Source organism: Canis lupus, chromosome 10, assembly GCF_011100685.1.
Source record: "Canis lupus familiaris isolate Mischka breed German Shepherd chromosome 10, alternate assembly UU_Cfam_GSD_1.0, whole genome shotgun sequence".
NCBI classification, from domain to species: Eukaryota; Metazoa; Chordata; class Mammalia; order Carnivora; family Canidae; genus Canis; species Canis lupus.
Window position 1 is genome coordinate 67,113,530 of NC_049231.1, and position 19,612 is coordinate 67,133,141.

General features: G+C 48.3%; 1 protein-coding gene across 7 annotated transcripts in view; it reads left to right on the forward strand.

Moving 5' to 3' along the window:
* The window catches only part of MEIS1 (Meis homeobox 1), a 165,498-nt gene that overhangs the window by 54,265 nt on the left and 91,621 nt on the right, over nucleotides 1-19,612 (forward strand). The gene's annotated exons all lie outside the window — the stretch shown is intronic.

Below are 19,612 nucleotides of genomic sequence, written 5' to 3' on the forward strand. Positions count from 1 at the left end.
AGCGTCCACTCACTTCTTTGCGTGTGTGTGTGTGTGTGTGTAATGGAGGTCGGCCAGGTGGAGGGTGGTTGGGGGGGCACTGTAGCCTGCAGACTGGGGGATCCCCACCCATACCCTTCCAGTCCTGCAAGGACAGGAAGTGCAGGTCACTTACCAGGCAGCCCTAAACCTTTCAGCCCGTGTGAACCATCACTGCCCCTGTGGATGCAACCCCACGTGTTCTGTAAGAAGGACTCAGAAAATAGGATATGCCTGCACAGGTGGTTTTGACCCACCAGTGCAGATGCACACTTGCCTAGCTGTTTTCTGAAGGAGGAGGGGTGTCTCTGGAGCACTGAGGTCTTACCTTCCAACCCAGCTCTATTTGCTACATCCCATACTGCACACACACATGGTCGATACCTCTTTCACTTGGTTGCCTTCTCTACTTCTCTACCCTCCTGGGCACCAAGCTAAGAAAATTGCTGCTCTCATCTGGTGAGGTCCAACAGGAGAAGACTGTCAGGAGAATGCAAATACTCATTCCTGTATGCAGTTCTCCAGTGGACTCCAGGCTGAGCATTCCCAGCATCCATCTGCTTGTTCCCAGAGATCCCCAGAGCAGAGGCCCCAAGCACCTTGTGGTTGTTTGAGCAGATCTGGCTGTCCTAAGTGATGGCCAGGCATCCCGCATGGATGCTAGTGAAAACTGCAGTTAATCTGGTGACTATCAGCTGGAAAACTCTTCTTTTTTTTTTTTCCTATTCAGGAGATTTGAAGTTTGTCTCATTGCTTGAAGGAGAGTTGCACCTTCTTGGTTTTACTGTTAAATACATTTTGGGGCCTGTTACCACACCCTTGCTTTTGGAAAAGTCATGTTACTCATTCCTGTGCAGGTATACCCACCCCATCTTCATAAAGAGGAATCAGAGGAAGTTGATGCTCCACCAAATCGCCTTTAAACTTTGGGGGTGGGCTTTGGGATGTTGTTGCGTGGCGGAGAGGCCTGGATAGCACAAGCACATAAGCATTTGACCTATTGGTATTAAAAATCTAAACCCCATAAGACGAGTTTGTCTGAGAGATCACCAGCTATCTCTTAACACCATAAGACAGCTGGTATTAGCAGAAATGCTTATACTTAGCGTTTGATCTTGAAGGCATAAATTGGGGTTGAGTCTGGGGCTCAAGTCTTTCCTCGTCTCCCCGACACTCTCCCAACCATATGACTGTTAGGTTTGAGCACAAAATGCATTCTCTGATTCGTCCTCTCCCAGTTTAACGTGGGGCCTTGCTGTCTTCCTAACTGGAATATTTGTACCTTACTTTACAGTTATGTGTCAGACCCTGGTGATTCAAGTCTTGTTACTACCATCATTACTGCGGTAGCTCTTTCCTTACAAATGAATTCCCCCTTTCAACTTTCAACTATATCTTTAGAAAATGGTCTTGGTTTTCTTCCACCATCATACCAATAATAATAAATTAATCCAAGAAGTTGGAATTCCTCTCCCCATAGCCTCTGTGGAGTGGTTAGAAAAACACATCCACCGTGATGTTGATTTCCATTCATTACAAATGAACAGGGACAAAATATTCCTGACTGTTTGATGCTTCTTTCCACCACACATTATGACTCCCCTACCAGTAACCCACAGGGTCCACTGTCCTGCCCTCCCTAATGTACTTTTTAATAAATAGGGCCTGCTGAAAATAGGTATGTACTGCATTAAGTGTAAAATGATCATTTTAACTGCTTGCTTCTACTCTCACTGACCCATATGTCACTTAATCACACCCATTTCAGCAGAGAGAAGGAGAGAGAGAGAGAATGAAGATATGAGTGGATCATCTGTCTGTATATTGTCTGGTGGCAATATGAGTAGAGTGTAGGCCGAGGATGATTTTTGGGTCATCCCATTGTTTCCTGTGGTGCATATATAGGTGGTGGTCTGATGGGCTGTATAGAAATACAGGTTTTACTGGACTTCATGAAGTGTGATCTTCATTAGTCCAGTTCACTTGTGACAGAGTGAGTAACATTATGCAAGAGGTGTCCTCAGCCTCTCCTCTCCTTTCAATCAGTTGAATTAACCAATGCATCAGGTGTTCCAAAGGTAATAGCTCTCCTTGTAGGGAAAGGAGGCTTTAGCAAACCCTGGAATGCATGACCACATTCTTTTTTTTTTTTTTTTTTAAAGATTTTATTTATTCATTCATGAGAGACACAGAGAGAGAGAGAGGCAGAGACACAGGCAGAGGGAGAAGCAGGCTCCACTCAGGGAACCCAACGTGGAACCCAATCCCAGGACTCCAAGATCACGCCCTGGGCCGAAGGCAGGCGCTAAACCGCTGAGCCACCCCAGGATCCCCCATGACCACATTCTTTGTTAAATTTTCCTAATCATGAATTCTGTATATTCCACACATGTGGAGAGAGTAAAACTAACTCAGGGCAAGAAATTCTACGCTTTTTTTTTTCTGTAGAGAAACAAAAGCTAGAAAGATAAAGTTGATTTTCTACTGTCTCACTCCTCCATTAACTACTATCTCACTCCTCCATTAACCCTGAATAAATCTAAATAAATTAATGATTTCGGTCGGCCATCCACTCAGCAAACATTGGCGGCCTGCTAGTGGTAGACTCGGAGGATGTCCAGTGCTGAACAAGACCCGTTTACTGTGCTCCCAGAGCTAAGGGATCAGTGGGAATGACAGGTGTAGACACAGGCCATGGAAATAACTGCAATACCAGCACGTGGAAACCGCACCTACTCTTGTCATGGCAAATTCTGGAAGTTCTCCTAGACAAGGGACAATTTTTACAATATTTCACACTTTCCAGGAGTTTTCCCATATATAATTCTACTCACTATTTGCAACATCCCTCTGAATTAGCTAGTTCCTCATTCCCACTAGCCCTCTGTGGATGGAGGCAGGGAGGCTCAGCAAGATTGAGTTGCTTCACAAAAGCCACGCAGACAGTCGTGATTGGCCTGGAGCTTCAGTCCGGGGCTGTGACCATAGGTCAGTCGTGATTACATGTGTTCGGGAAAGCATGGAACTTGGAAAGATAAGAAATCGTGGCCTTGAGGTTGTGAAATCACTGTTTGACCATCTGGGATTTTACCCTCGGTTTCGTGTTAAGTGTAGGAAGGCCTGGAACAATCATTCCACTTTCAAATAGCCCAGGCTCCAAACACCCACTTTCCCATTAAAAACAAAACACAGGGATCCCTGGGTGGCGCAGCGGTTTAGCGCCTGCCTTTGGCCCGGGGCGCGATCCTGGAGACCCGGGATCGAATCCCACGTCGGGCTCCCGGGATGGAGCCTGCTTCTCCCTCTGCCTGTGTCTCTGCTTCTCTCTCTCTCTCTCTGTCTATCATAAATAAATAAATAAATCTTAAAAAAAAAAAAACACAACGAAACAAGGCAAACAGTATAGAAGAGAGGCGATTATAACATGATCGCTCAGCTCTGCTTTCATAATTCTGGTTTTCATCCTTTCTTTCATGATAACATGGCTCCAAATAGTCTCATTCCGTGCCTTGGGCTTCTCTGATGGAGATTATATTCCCCTACTGTGATTATGCATTTTTTAAAACCTGATCAGACTCATATTTTTTGACCAGAGAGTTTGGGGCCTGTGGCGACCCGCCATACAACTGGCCGCCAGTCTTTTTGCTCAGCCTGGACTGTGCCGGCAGTGGGTCTTTCCTTCGGTTGTCTCTACTACAACCCGAGGGGACTTGTTGCGCCAAATAATTGTGTAGATGCCTGGCTTGGGGAGAGTTACTTCAGAGGTTTCTGGAAAGAAGAACGAAATACAGAAAGGATGGCCATGTTTCCCGCATCCCTCTCAGTATCAGATGTGGAAACTGAACCACCCAGCCTTGAACGGATCCGACCTGGGGGCCGTGTCCCAGTTTGGCACGCCAGATGGGGAGAAGGCGGGACTCGCCGAGGCTCAGGAGCCCCGAGAATCGCAGTGACACAGAGCCCCTGGGCAGCAAGACGAGGCTGGGACGGGGCTGAGGCATCCTCGTTATTAAAAGGAACGAGGGCCTGGAGCACCTAACCTGGATATAAAACCTGGCCTCTGTGCAGGCAGCTGGGTGGTCCAAGACGTAGCGTCCGAAGGGTGTAGCAAGTTCAGGCCTGGCATTTCGGATACCCCGTCTGAGAGGTGGGACCAGCCGCAAGGAATTCTAGGCCGCAGGCCAACTCCGAAGTCAGGCAGGGCTGGGATTGGCGTGCTGAGGTCTGTTTTCACGGGAGAGAATCCCCTCCAGCTGGCCCTTCGTGGGAGCAGCATTTAGCCCTGGGAAAGAACGCTGGCAGGGCTGGAGGAGGGGAGAATGGAGATCCCCAGTCGGCCTGCCGTCGGGGTCAAGACTAGGCCCAGAAGAGGACGAGCGAGGAGCAGGAGATGGAGGGGCGGCCCCCTGCGTGTGGGGGCGCGGGTGGGGTGGCCTGGGCTGCAGGGCGGCCGTTGCCCCTGTGGAGCTGCGTCTCTGGGAGCATCTTGGGCCCAGGCCTGACCCTGGGGGTCTTTGTGGGGGGTGAGTGTTGGGGACCAAGGGGTCCTGCATGCAGGGAGGCCTCCGGAGGGAGCCCCAGGGGTGCGGAGAGCTGCTCCCCACCTGCGGGGACGGGGACACTTGGCTGCCCCTCCCGCTCCCACTCGAGGGCCCCGGGCCCCCCACGCGGACACAGGCCTGGAAGCCCCCCGCGTGATGCTGCTGCGAAGTGTGTGCCCCGTGGTGCCTCGGGCGGTGCCCCGGGTGGGCCCAGCTGCCGGCCGGGTGGTGCTCCCTCCGGCTTCGGGGGCTCCTGCAGACCCGGGGCTGTTGGTGGCATCGTCCCCTCCGGGTGTGCCTTCCCGGGCCGCGGTCACTCGGTGCTGGTGTCCTCGGTTATCCTGCCGTCGGGGCCCGGCAGGCTGCTCAGGGCCGGGCCTCCCCGCCTGCGACTTGAGCAGCAGGAGCGTGGCCAGGAGGTGCCCGGGGAGCAGCCCTGGGAGGAGGCCCCGCTGCCCCGGGAGGTCGCTCCGCAGGTTGGGGCGACAGGTGCGTCTTGACTGGTACCGAACCTCCTAGGTTAAGGGGGGGAGAGTATTCTGGAACGGTCAGCAGCCCCATGCGGGCCTGAGTTCACAGCAAGCCCTGTTCCCTGGTCTGTGCGCCGAGGCCAGGGCAAGGGTGACGGGAGGCGGTTCCGAAAAGCTCTCAGTCAGGGGTGTGCTCCCCAGGACGTGGGGGTCGTCTCTGTTGGCTACCGAAACAGTTTGAGAAAAACAAAACAAAAAACGTAACAAGTGAAGGTTATTATTATTATTTTTTAAGTACGGAGAAATGGACTGTGGTTTAATTCGTTTGTTTTCACCATGATAACAAATTTAAATTTACCTTCTAAGGTTTTTGTGAGGATGAATTGATCAAAAACTAAGGCTCACCAATGGTTTCAAGTGTCTAGTAAGTGCTCAATAAATATTAGTCTCTATCATTACTCTTATTCTTGCTGTCTAGACAAGAGGTGGACTGTAAACTTGAAAATGAGCCCCTTTTTTTTTTCTATAGGGCATCCCACTTGTCCTAGACCTTAAAGGTACTTTCTTAAATGATATAGCTGTTTTTCCCTATTTGTGAATCAAAACCAAAAGCCTTTGCTATTAATGACCACGGAAATATCATTAGGAGAGGCGAGGACAAGGTATTATGAAGTGACCTATTTTGCGTGGGGAGTGAGAGCTTGTATTAATAAAACGTGCTTCTGTGTATCACGGTCCGGCCCTAGGCCGCCAGCACTCTGTGGTGGGCCTCTTAGGTGGCACCGCCCACCCATTTTTCCTCTGGAGCACACGTACAGAGGTCCAAGTCATTCCAGGGCTCTTTGGGGGTGGGGGGGGTGAAAAAAGAAAAGACAAAATAAAAATGTTATGCGGTGCTGGGAGAATGGGTGCACATGTTTTGGAAAAGTGGCTGCTAGGAGTGAGAACGGGATGGGACCAGTGAGGAGACATAGCTGGAGTGGCCGTGGTTGTTTTCCTGCTTTGCGTGCAGGGCTCAGGGGGAAACGTCCCCTTGCTCGAAGAAAATCCTCAGTAGCAAAACAGCCACAGGACCTGGCATTCACTGGGCTAAGCTGGCTCTGCTGGGTCGTGTGGTAGATGTTCTGTGTGGCTTATTTTATGTGATCTGTTCAGTAACTCTAAGGTGTACTATTACTGTGCTTTCTTTCTTCCGGGGGTGGGGTGGGGGTGAGGTGCAAAACAGAGGTTTGGAGAGGCTAAGTGACTTGTCCAGGGTCATGCAGCTCTCAAGTAGTGAGGATGGGATTTACACCAACCTAGACCATCTGCCTCCAGGGGCTACACTGTGCTCTGGTTAGACCTCCCAGACAAGAGGTGAGGTGTCCCATGTGCTGGGGAGACGAAGGCCGAGAGAGGATCTGTGGCGCCATCAGAAAAGAGAGTCGAGGGGCCCCTGGGTGGCTCAGTCAGTTGAGCATCCGACTCTTGATTTTGGCTCAGGTCATGATCTCAGGGCCCTGGAATTGAGCCCCTCACTTGGCGGGTGTGGGGGGTTCTGCTTGAGAGTCTCTGTCCCTGCTCTGCCCCTCCCCACTGCGCACGCACATGCTCTCTCACTGTCTCTCTCAAATAAATCTTAAAAAAAAAAAAAAAAAAGCAAATCACAACAAAAAGAGAGTGACCCATTGGAGATAACCTGGCTTGGTCTGATCCTCCAGTTAGTCCTAGAGACCATGCCCACCATAGTGAGTCGCCACTTCACGAAATGTGCTTATTTCGAGTGGCAGGCACCCGTCCCTAATTAACTGGGTGACAGCTACGTGTGCTGCAAAAACTCGACAAAAGAACCAGAGTCTTGGAAAATCAGAGGAGAGAAGGTTAGATGTAATCTCAGATACATGCCGGTAATTCTCAGACCTTATCTTTCGGAAACTGTTGGATCTTCAGATGGCTTTGCGATTGGAGAATAACAATCTCCTATTTCTTTTTTTTTATCCCAACGTCCTCCTTGCCTGTTTTCCTTCTAACTAAACTTCGCCTCACCTCACTGGCCCCAAAGACTTCCTAATCTACATTTTACAACCTAGTTCTATTTTTCTTTGAATGCAAAGAAATCTACCCGCATGGAATGCCATCTGGTTTCTCTCTCCCCGCCCCCATCCGTGGCATTCCGGCTTTTACCTTACTGCAGGAGGAGGCTCCCACTCTCTAGCTGCGCTCCCCTTCCACTGACCCTTCATCTTTCCTGCACACACCATGCCCTTCCCCCCTGCATCCTTTCCGTACTGAGAGCAGAAGAGGAGGGATGAAGAACCTGTGAGCACCTTGAGAGGAGATTCCCTGGAAGCCAGGGAGGGTCAGAAGACAGAGGTGGTGCCCCAGGTTAGCCCACGCATGATGCTCGCAGTGAGGGCCGGGTTCCATCTCACTATACAGTCCAGGGAAGGGACGACAAATATGTGAAAAGTTTCTACAGAACATAGACACGTTATCCTGATTTATCTGCTGCCATTCAAGAATGATGTGGTCCAGATGACCAGAATCCTACTTTTTTAAATATTAAGAAATTTAAGGGTATTTTTAGGAAAATGTCTCCGACTACACACACACTGTATCATACCTAATTTTAACAAACTTAAAAAAAATTTAAATCCAGCCGATACATGATTTATGGCCCTGTGCTGCATATCGTTTTGTCTACACAGCCTCTTTAGCATTTACAGAGCTGTTTCCCCCTATGCTAATGGGCCCTAGTGTGCCAGGTTCTTATTTTTTGCCTTTTTTTTTTTTTATCATCTTACATTGTTACAAAGCTCTCAGTCTGCAAACCATGAGATAGGAAACCAGATGAGTAAACCTTTTTGAAAATTGCATCTAAAATACACACAACAGTTCTCTGATTAAGGGTCTTACGGTCATTTCTCTGTAAAAAAAAAAAAAAAATACTTGAGCCTTGCCACATGTAATCTGTGATTCTAATCCACTGGTTCTCAAACTTGGCTGTACATTTTAATCATCTTGAAGTTTTAAAAATCATTAATGCTGGGATCTCACCCTCCAAAATACTAATCTAATTGGTCTTGGGTACAGTGTAAGGCATCGGGATTTGTAAAAACTACCACATGATTCTATGTGTAGCCAAAGCTGAGAACCACTTCAAATGCTTCCAAAACCTGCATGTCAGTAACTTTTTAAAAAAATTAAATCCTCCTTTTCAAGTGTATTCTATATAATTTACTTTGCTGAAGGAGTGACCTCTTTGATTAAAAAAAAATAATACTGTCTTTTCTGTGTTAGTGGACATAGGTACACACATATGTATATACACACACACGTGCAGAGTATATAAAAGTTTAAAAATAAATTATATAGCATGCATATGAGGATCTCACAAAAATAAATGGGTGTGTGTGTGTGTGTGTGTGTGTGTGTGTGCCTGTCTATAAGATCCCATGTGTGGCATTTGTTTTTGTGCTTTTGTTTTTGTTTTGACTAAGAGATTCATGTTCACGGTTAAATAGAATTCTCTGACCATTCATTAATATATGATTTATATATTTTGGGAAGAATATCTCGAGGAATTTGTCATCCATTACTATAATAACATTAAAAAGGTAAAGTACCAGTTCCTAAAATGCTGCCAAGATATTGATTCGAAACAAAAGTTTATGACTTTTGCACTGTTTTACCTTTGCAATTATAAGCATATCTTTTTTTTTTTTTCTTTTTTCTTTTTCCCTTAGAAAAAGATTGGGGGATTTCCATTTTGTTTTACTGTTAGTATAAATACAAAGATTTCAGTAATATCTTGCAGTGCACTCACATCCTGAAGTTTCTAAGACTTCATTAAGAAGTTATGCTGTTTTTGCAGGGATTTTCCATGGTGTTTAGTCGTAAAAAAAAAAAAAAATGCTGAATGGATGAAAAATGAGTAAAATCTGTGTTTTTTTTCCTTTCCTATTCATCATTGCTGTTTGTCCTCTGTATGTAGGTAACTAATTTGCTGTTGTTCCCCTGAGGGGAATTCAAGTCAAAAAGTCATATTGAATTACTAGAAAAAGGTATTCCTATCTCAAAAGAACAAAGTACAATGATTAAAAAAAAAAAAAACTTGGAAAATTTAGCTGATTTCTTGGTGCATGCTGTATCTATCCACAGTCCTCTACGCATAGGAATACTTACATAAAATAAATCTTAGGTCAACTGCAAATATGAATATAACCAACTCCAACCGACAATCCTTACTTTCCATGAATTTAGAAAGTCCCATTTCTTCTCCCAAATCTATCGAAATTAAAATAATTCAACAGATTTTCTTCGTGTCCCATAAAAATCCAGTGGGCATTTCCATTCTGGGTCTCCGTTACTTGGTTGTATCCTTTTCGTACTTCTTACCCTGCTGCGTTCTCTGCATTATTTGTGGTCTCCATGAAGAATCATGAATTGATAGATGCTTACCAGAAGGCATTTGCTGGTAGTAAAGGAGTTATTCCAAATTTATTCCGACGGGTGGGCCATCTCTGAGTTATAGACACCCAGGTGAGAGGAGCATCCTCCAGACACACACGTCCCGCCCAGATCTCTTACTGCCCTTCTCCCCGCTGTGCACCCTCAGGACCCATTCTCTGTCTCCGCAGTTTCCGTGAAAAAGAAAGCAAAACTGAGCAAGGTGAGGCACCTGCGTGGCTTCCCAAATGCAGGGAGGGATGAGCAAGGGCCGAGTGGTTGAGGGTGGAGGGACGGAATGGCACGTCTGGGAACCGATCCTGGGCTCTTCTGAAAGGCTGCCACCGGCTGATTAAAACCACAACAACAAGACTTTCCCAGAGCCAGCTGCCCCTTTTTTATTTTTCTTTCTGACTTTACTTACTACTCTACCTGAAATCCTGCCAGTCAAAGATCTGTTTGCAGTAACGAATTTTCTTTCAGAGACGCCCACGTTTCTGGGAAGGTGAGGGGGCATCGGTGTCTCTGATCTCGCGGATCACTTTCTACCTCAGTGGGTCTGGCTTAGATGAACCAGACTGAAAGGCTGGGAATTGTGGTTGTTGGGAGATGGCAAGCGTGAACTCAGGGCAGGAAAAGGATGGAGCTGGGTGGGGTGTCCCAGGTGGGAGGCCAAGGCGCTGGGATGCTCTGAAAGCCCAGGAGATGGAGGCTGCGCTGTGGAAGGGACTATAGAAAAGGAGGTCCTGGGGCACCTGGGGGGCTCAGGGGTTGAGCGTCTGCCTTCGGTCCAGGGCGTGACCCCGGGGTCCTGGGATCGAGTACCCCCACAGGGAGCCTGCGTCTCCCTCTGCCTGTGTATCTCCTTCTCTCTCTATGTCTCTCATGAATAAATAAATAGAATCTTAAAAGAAAAAAAAAAGGAAAGAAAGAAAAGGAGGCACTAAAGGCACTTATGCATATTTTAATATTTTCCTAGGCCGATTCTATGTATAGAAATATGAGGAAAAAACCTTCATCTTCCTCCTTCTTCTTATACTTCCTGACTCCCCGCACCCAGGCTTCAGGTGTCAGAACTTTATTCACTTAATGAATTACTTTGGCTTCGATGAGCAGGCCTAGGGACCGGACACCTTTCATAACTTGCTTCTATGTCAACGTATGTTCTCATGTCCAAGAGACCTGCTTGCGAATTAACCAGCGTGTGATCTGTGCCTACACTGGGGTCGACCTGAATGGACTCATCGCTTTTTCATTGTCCCTCATTCCCCGATCTTAATTTGGAATCAAGTGATTTGCTAGGTTGAATTAGAAAGAGGGGTGCCTGGGTGCCTGGGTGGCTCAGCGGTTGAGCGTCTGTCTTAGGCGTGATCCCGTCTGTCTTAGGCGTGATCCCGTCTGTCTTAGGCGTGATCCCGGGATCCGGGGTTGAGTCCCTTGTCGGGCTCCCTGCATGGAGACTGCTTCTCTCTCTGCCTCTCTCTCTGTGTCTCTCATAAATAAATAAAATATTTTTTTTAAATGTCAAAAAAAAAAAAAAAAACAGAAGGAAAGAGATGTCAGGGCGTGAGGCTTTATTCGGTGAGATTTATGTGATATCGGGGCATGCGGGTCACTAGCAGCCCCTTAGGGACAAACACCCAACCTCTGACCATGGCCTACAAGGCCCTGAGTGGTCTGGCCCCCCTCACCTCGCCAGCGTCACCTGGTCCTGCTTTCCCGGTTCTGGTTCTGTGCTTGTGTCACGCTTCCAGACACAGGGCCTTGGTCCGTGCCGTCCCCGTGGCTTGCGGCTCCTTCTCTGCTCTCTGGCCCTTTGCGGCGGCTGGCCATTCGGGCCCGACTTCCTCCACACTCCGGAATCTGCCCCAGATTCCTCCCCCGTCAGTATCCTCTGTTTCCACACCCACAGATTTAGATTTCTTTCTGATCGAGTGCAGTCGCACCTTTATTGCTGTGATTGTCTTCTCTAACATCTGTGCCCTCTCTCTGGAAAACTCCGAAGACTCAGGGACCCTCTCTGATTTTGTTCACCATCCGTGTCTCTAACGGTTGATGTCGTGTTTGGGACACAGTCGGAATTCAATACTTTCTTTGTTAAAAGAATAAACGAATGGTAAGGGGTGACTGCTTAGGCAAAAGATGGTTGCCTGCAAAAAAAAAATCTGATTTATTTATTGGAGAGAGAAAGAGAGCAGGGGGAGAGGCAGAGGGAGAGGGAGCCTGATGCAGGGATCATGGCCTGGGCCAAAGGCAGACGCTCAACCGCTGAGCCACCCGGTGCCCCTTGTGGGGCTCATTTTTAAAGTCTGTGCTTTGCTTTTTTTTTTTTTTTTTTTTTTTTTTTTGCGCTTTGCTTTTTTAGAAGAGGGGGGCAGTACATTCAGAGAGGGCGTTGCCTTCTCCATTTCTTCCGTTAGGTTCCTGTGATGTCAGGATGTCAGTCCGCTAAAGGGCAAAATAAGCTGCGAGCTCGCTCCGCGGTGGCTAACTAACAAGTGGGTGTCACCGCTTAACAGACCTACGCCAAGGAGAGAGGACAAGCTTCATGGCAGGCCTCTGGAAAGCCAACCCTGGGAAGCATACACCTTACACATTCCTTTTTACAAGTACCAATAACGTGTTTATTTAAGGTTTGCTTCTCCTCGATCTTCTCCCCGACTCTCCCTTCACCTCTGTCTCTCAGCCACGGCCTTCAGCGTTTATCCGTAACGCAGGCCATGTCCTAGGCCCCTTCTAGAACCTCACGCCGCCGTTGGCTCCTTATCCTGGTTTCCAAAGGAACCAACACCTCAAGATTTTCAGGGAGGTCGCGGTGGTACCATAACACATGTGAGAACGTGCTTCTCCTCTGTTACTTTTCTTCAATCAACTGAGCATCGCTCTGAACCGGGAACAAGGAGACATCAAACACCTAAGGATGAGCAGACATACAAAAGGGAGGCCGAGGTGACCGAAACCTAACTCAAGTCGAACCCCAAAGTGAACCACTGGATGCAGGCAATGGTGTATTTGTCTATTGGCCGCCCTCTTGAAGACGTACAGAGTCTGCTGTGTTTCTCTTGAAAGCGTGTACTTAGACTTACGGGGTCGTATTAGGTTTTCATTGATCTTGGAGAAGCCTTTCTAATGTCCCCGAGGACCCTACGGCGCGTCAGTCTGTATATGAGATGCCAAGGTCCTCCGATAACCTGTTGCTGAGAACTTGCCGAGGCAGGTGGAGGAGTGCGGTGGGGAAGGCCCATCCGTGACTCGGCAAAGCCAAGGGAAAGCCAGGGTCCTGGAGTTCTGTGTTTGGCAGCGGGTCTCTACAGCGTGCGCCCGGAGCCTGAGCTCGGGGTGACATGGTCTGCTGCGAGGCAGCCGGGCTCCTTTGCTAGGGTCGAACTGGGAGGCGTGGAAGTAACGTGTGTCATTCGCTGGGGGAAAGGGCAGAGGGGAGCAAACACATCGGCGTCATCTTTTAGAGTCGAACTCAGGAAAACTTGTGCAACCAGCAAGACCTTTTAGTTAGGCCAAGTGCTTTAAATTGTCATCAAAAGAGGTAGGAGTGTGTTCCCGAGAGACAATGGCAAACACTGAGAAGAACTCTGATTCCTCAAGTCAGTCCGCCTTTTGTCCACGGCGAGCTGCAAGATTCCAAGGGAACGTCCCAGCTTTGGAGAATGCGTTTCCTTCACGTCTTCGTAGGGTTTACCGATTTTCCTTGGTGACTGTGCTTCAAGAGTTTAAGCAGCTGGCAGAGAGGATGAGCACAGGTGGAAATGGAAACCCGTTTTCTCCATGCAGTGCAAAAAAAAAAAAGGAAACGCATGTGCCCGTTCCTTTCATAGCCAGGGACAAGTTTGAAGCCAGGGCCTGGAGACTCTTGGAGGGGACCAGGACCCTGTCCCTGTTTTCATAGTTCCTGTGACCGAGTCGAGGGGATATAACACTACAGGACACCAACAGTCCCGCGAGAGTGCGACGTGTGCTTGGATGGAGGAAAAATTGGGGGTCAGGGAGGGGTGGCACCAAGCCGCTAGAGTCCGGCACATGCTTCCTGCTCCTGAGAGGCGATGGCAGTTGGGCGAAACCTAGAGACGGTCACCAAAGGGCTTGCCGGGAAGGACCCTGCAAAGAGGCCTAGCACAGGGGACCGCACGGGGCGTGGGAGCTGTGCCTGCGGGGAGGGGGTGAGAAGCCCGGGAGCCTCAGGACCGGGGTGCGACTCCCGCAGGAGGCAGGCCCGAGGCCCCCGGAGGGGACACAGAGATGGTGCAAGGCCTTCCTCGGAGGCCTAAAACAGGCGCCCTTTTTCCTGAAGGCAAATGATAGCCGCAGCAGGATCTTGAGAGCCGGGGTTATAAGATCATATACGTATCTTAGAAAAATCACTCTGGCAGCTATTACACATTCTCCCGCGAAGACAAAACACTTCTTTATAACCTCTGAAGCATTCTAGCTGGTTCCTGAGAAAGGGTTGTCTATAATTCTCACCATTTATCCTCTTAACATAACACAGAAACATTATCCCATCTGACTTCTGGCTAAGCAGACGCAGCCCTGATCTGGAGCAGTGGGCTTGGGGTAGTTTTACATCCTTCCTAACAACCTGGCACACTCGGGTAGCTCCGCTCCAGAGGAAACCCGACCTCCTCATGCTCATGGGATGTTTGCACCAGCAGCAGCCCCTGGAAGGGCAGGGAATGTTCTACACGCCGTGTAAGGGGTGAAATGCCATATTCATCCTCGTAGATGTGCTCTGTGAGAAAACAGACTGGAGGAAAGAAAAAAAAAAAAAAGAAACAACAGCAAGCCTTCATATTGGAGGAGAAGGGAGCCACCTTACAACATGAGCTGTAGGGTCTTCGTGCTTTTGGGTTGACCGCGTAGACACCTCCCAAGTCATGGCAGAGTTTACTCCGCGTCGAGAGGTGCGATTACGAACGGCCTTGGTTCGGAGTCTGCAGGCCTCTCTGGGACAAACATTCTGCTTCCAAGCACTTGAAGGTGAGCAAAGCAAAAGTTCAGGAGCGACCCCGGCCAGAGACTACGGGTCCTCAGGACAGGTCTGTAAATGAATTGTCTCCAAGCTGGGAGGCCTCGCAGCCCGGCTTCTAGCAAAACAAGAAGGGCCACAACCCGACACCTTCCTCTGCCCCGGTGGTTGAAAGTTCATATCCCTAATTAGGAGTCTTGCCTCAACGACGGAAAGAGCCCTCTGACAGCCAACCCAACCCGTTTTATGTACACCTGCTGGCCGGCCGACGCTGGAGGGCCCTCTGGGTTGTGATGGTGAATCTTGGGCACTTCGGGGGGTTTTGTTCTGGCCTGGCTCAGAATAGGTTTAGGGGATGGGCAATCCTGGAGGTTGGGGGGGTGGTGCGCGGAGAGAGGGAGTTAGGAGGAAGAGAAAAATGGGAGCAGCGCTTTGACCTGCCAGAGAGGAGCCCCTGCTGACACGGTCAGTCTGACCCATTGAATGGCCTGAATGCGGTAAATGCCGCTTTATCCTGCCTTGAAAGGCACGAGATAGCACAGTCTAAATGCCTGGGCATGCTTAAATAGGCGACTCGGGATGTTTGAGTTGAGCGTGTTTGAAATCTGAGCTCTCTGACAGCCTGGGAGCTGCCACAGGTCACCTGCCTTGCTCCGCAGGGACAGACCAGGTCTCGCAAGAAATTGTCCGTAGACGAATTGTAGTACAAATTCCTTTCTTTGTTGCTTGGCCTCTTTCACTAGACCATGGCCTATAAAATTTTGTAAAAACAATTCTTAAATATTATTTGAAAGGGCAAATGGCCCACGCTGAAAGGTTTGACAGTTTGACATATAGTGCATGGTTTTGATAGCTCGGAAACTGGAAAGTGTGGCCAGGATCCCCCCCCCCCCCACCTCGTTAGAAGCCTGGTGTTTTTCACGTAGTGTCTTGTTGCCACCGAGTCCCTCTGCTCCCTGCAACCTGACAGGCAATGAGTCTGCTTCAGTGATCTTCAATCCTTTTAGACTAATTCGTGAGAGAGCAGAAAAATGGCTGGCACCTTACAATCCAGCGTCCAGAGAGCCCAGAACCAGGTATTGCCAATTAAGGAGCCATCGGGATAATCATATCAAAGCATTGGAGGCTTTGGAGGCTTCTCATAAGGCCAGAGCCAGTGGCGAGAGAGAGAGAGAGAGAGAGAGAGAGAGAGAGAGAGAGAGAGAGGTTGAGAGAGAGAGAGAGAGAGAGGAGAGAGGAGAGCCCAGAGTTTCACTTGAGTGAGAAGAAAAAAGGGACTGGAGTGGCCGGGCCTCATCAGAGCCGGGGAGTCACAAGGAAGGGGGTGCTGCATTAGAATGTTGCATATGTGCAGCAGCGGGTGCTCTGCTCCCCTCGGCTGCCTCTGCATAGCCAAAGGCCATTTTCGGGAGCCTCTGGCCCCTCAGTCACTGGCCTGCTAGTTAATTGCCACACGGACTTCATGACACATGGGCAGATAATATGACATTTTCGGTTTCTGTCACTAGCAAACGCCACAACGTTGCTTGCACTAGTTGCTAAGAAGCTGTCAGAAACCATTAGCAATTGGCTAAAGTCGCCCTATGGCATTTCCTCATAGCATCAGCAAAACGAGCATAAATCACCCACTGGAGCCTACTGCTATCCTAATGAGGCTGTAAGCTTGTTTATGGACTAGCATCATTTTTATGATTATTTCCACCTTTTCAGTTTGCCTTCATTTGGCGGCAGGAGAAGTCAGCTCCAGGAATGAAGTCACTGCTGACATTTTACAAATGTGGTTCAGAGCTGCTGCCTGCTGCCATGTGGTCGGCCGGCGGTTCTCCAAGTTTGTTTAGTGATCTTAAAAATAAAAAAAAATAAAAAATAAAAAAAATAAAAAGGAAATAAATCCTCCAGAGACCGCATCGAGGTGACTGTATCAAATTGCAGAGTGAATGGAAATGCTAGAGGTACAATTGACCATTTAGACTGTTCCTCGGAGGTGGAGACGTTTCGAGATCAATTTTCAGTTCTAGAAAGTGGAAGAGGTTAAACAATTTATGAAAATCTATGAAAGTGTTTGCTTTTAGAATAGTCTGTTGTATTATGCTCTTCTCCTTCCCCATCTTCTCCATTTCCCTAACTTGTGTCGGGAAGGAGCAGGGTTTATTGTTTTAGGCTTTTCTGAACATGCACCAGTATTTACACTGGATTGAAAGCATTTGCTTCCAATGAAAATCTTGTCTTAGATTACAACCCAGCAGTGTAATTTCCCTCCCAGATGGGAGTAAAGTAGCTGTATTTGCCTAAAAACAGTAGGAAGAACAAACTGTGCATTAAGCCAAGGCTGTTTTTGGCTTGAGCTAATGATGTAATAGAAACCTTTTATTCGGGAGAGGTCACTGCCAGGGACTGAAGGGGGTGATCTGGCTCCTGCTTGAAAGGTTTCTCCATTGTGTCTACATAAGTCTTCACTTAAAAAATTCTGTTCCTAATGCTGCTGCTTTCATACAGCAGAAATAAACAGGAAAGGTTCTGGTGAGTGTTACACATGGAATGCAGAAAGCCTTCCTCTCCTAATGGAGTATATAATTCAGGTGCCCTCAAGGCACGCTTTCAGGAATTCTTTTGCCTGAGGTAATGGGAAGCTAAGGCTGCTTTAAGGCCTTGATTATCTATTGATGCACAAAGCTGGAAAAAAGTCATCTCCGCTGGATTATAGTAGATATTTCCATAAATTATCAATGAATTCTCTTCGAGGCAGGCACTAGGCATCGCCTGCTAAATTAATCTGAAGGGGTTTTGAGATGGATGGAAAGGCTATTTTTTTTTTTTTTAAAGGTGGAAAACAATCATGGAGAGGTGGTGAAAAACTGTCATTAGGTTAGAAGCTTTTCATTTTTAATCAATGATCAAGTAATATGTTTCTTTTCCTCGGTTACCTTTTGCATATTGAAAGTGGATTAGCCCATTGAAATTTTAAATGCTGTTGAGTTGGTTTCTTTTCTCATGTTTCTTTAATGAATTGTTATTTTATATGGTGAATTGCTTCTCTGAATAAAAAGCCTCTTTAAATACTGGACTTTCAAGGAATTTATTAGGCAAATCCAAGGGGACTCCTTCTAAAACACTTGGTTATGCAAATAATGGGTTTGGTGGGGTGGGAGGAGCACCGGTTTAGGGGATGCGGTGTGTCTGGGCCGGCCCAGGCCTGCCAGCCCCAGACCTGCCGTGTGACCTTGGGCAAGTCACCTAAGCACTTTCTTGGCTCGCTGCCCATACAAGTGAGGGCTCCGGAGTCCGGGGGATGGAGGGTTGGGGCGGGGGGGTCTCTAGGATCTATTCCACCGAGAACACAGCTATGATTCTGTGGAACTTGAACAAAACAGAGGGATTTTTAGATACAATAAAATTACGGATTTTTTAAAATTAAAATCACAGAAAAGTTCTGCCAAAGTTTCGTGTCTGTGGCATAGGCGGCAGTCATCGCAGAAACGTCGAAATTAGTCTGTTCCTCGCCCACCAGTCTCTAAACTTTACCATACAAGTTAAGGCCGTTTGGGGGCAATTTCCTTTTTTGGGGGGTGAGGTGGGGGGCTCCGCAGGGGACTCCTGAGAGAGCTGGTAAGAACAATTGATTAATGGCGACCTAATTACCGTAGATTAGACCAGAATCACGAAGATCAAAGTAGTACACTTGTACCTAGTGTCTTTGGGTGACAGAAATAAGGAACAGGGAATAAGGGATCCGAGGAAGCCAGGTAACCGAACCTGAGGCCAGTGCCAACGCGCGGTGGCCGGGAGACGGGTCTCATCCGAGTACCCGACTCCTCGGCCGCGTAGACGGCCCTCCAGTAGCATACTCAGGCCGGCCGCGTGCCCCCAGGTGTGTGTGCAGGCCACGTGCCCCCAGGTGTGCATGCAGGCCTCATGCCCATGTGCCCTCAGGTGTGCATGCAGGCCGCATGCCCCCAGGTGTGTGTGCAGGCCACGTGCCCCCAGGTGTGCATGCAGGCCGCGTGCCCACATGCCCTCAGGTGTGTGTGCAGGCTGCGTGCCCCCAGGTGTGTGTGCAGGCCATGTGCCCCCAGGTGTGCGTGCAGCCACGTGCCCACGTGCCCCCAGGTGTGCCGGCTGCCTCACTGCCAAGCCTTCTTCCTGGGCCGCGGGGCCCTGTCCTGCCCTGGAAGTCGGTGGCTTCCCCCGAGAGCCGGGGTGGCCCGCAGGTGGCGGGTCGGGAGGCCCCCTTGGCAGGAACCAAGCTGCCCAGCCCCAGCCTCGTCTTCCTTTTGAACTTTTGTGCCAAAACACGAGGTATCAGTTCCCATTTGTACCTCGCGACTTGCGCGAGGCAGTGTGTGCTTCCATGGGCTGAAACGTCATTTTTCTGTCTTACCACGCACGGCGCTGTGAAAGGCATGCTGCATTTTTGTGTTTTATCGTGTCACAGCGCCAGAGTATTTTCTAGAGGACACAACATAAACGTTAGAACAGAGAGCAATGGAAGAATGGGATCCACGATATTCAGGGGTTTGTAAACAGGTGACTTTTCAATGAGCAAAATTTGAATCTGGAAGAAATCTTAGAAATTGCCTGGATTTGTAGGGTAATCCAATTCAACGGACTATTAATTTAACATCACTTTAGTGACTTACATAGTAATTGTTTCCTAATTTAAAAAAAAAAAAAACTATTTCAGGGAGTTTTGCCCTTACTAAACTTGATGCTCTCTTTCTATGACAAGAAAAATTATGTTCTATTTGAAGCATCCCTATGTCAAAGCGCTTCGATGATGGATTACTTACATTTCCATGGCCTACTTTATAGTCTTAGATAGATCACTTGTGGAAATAGTTGCTGTCTTAAATGCATCTTCTCACAAGTTGACATCAATGACTGTATGTGGGGTTTGAATACCCAGGCAGGGACGGCACGTCTGCCCACGGCCACCACCATATCGAACTCCCCAGTTACACTTAACTCGTCTCAGCTGTACCCCTCTGAATAATTACCATGGCAACGAAGCTACTAAAGAGATTGGCCATTTCCCCTCATTCCCTTTGACCTTTCCCACTGTCCTTTGGAAGAAGTTCCTCAGACCTGACTACTTTTGAGCCTAGGCCTTGTTCTTTCTCTTTGTCATGGAAAAAAAAGAAAAAAAAATAATAAAAACAGTACCAAATAAACTATTA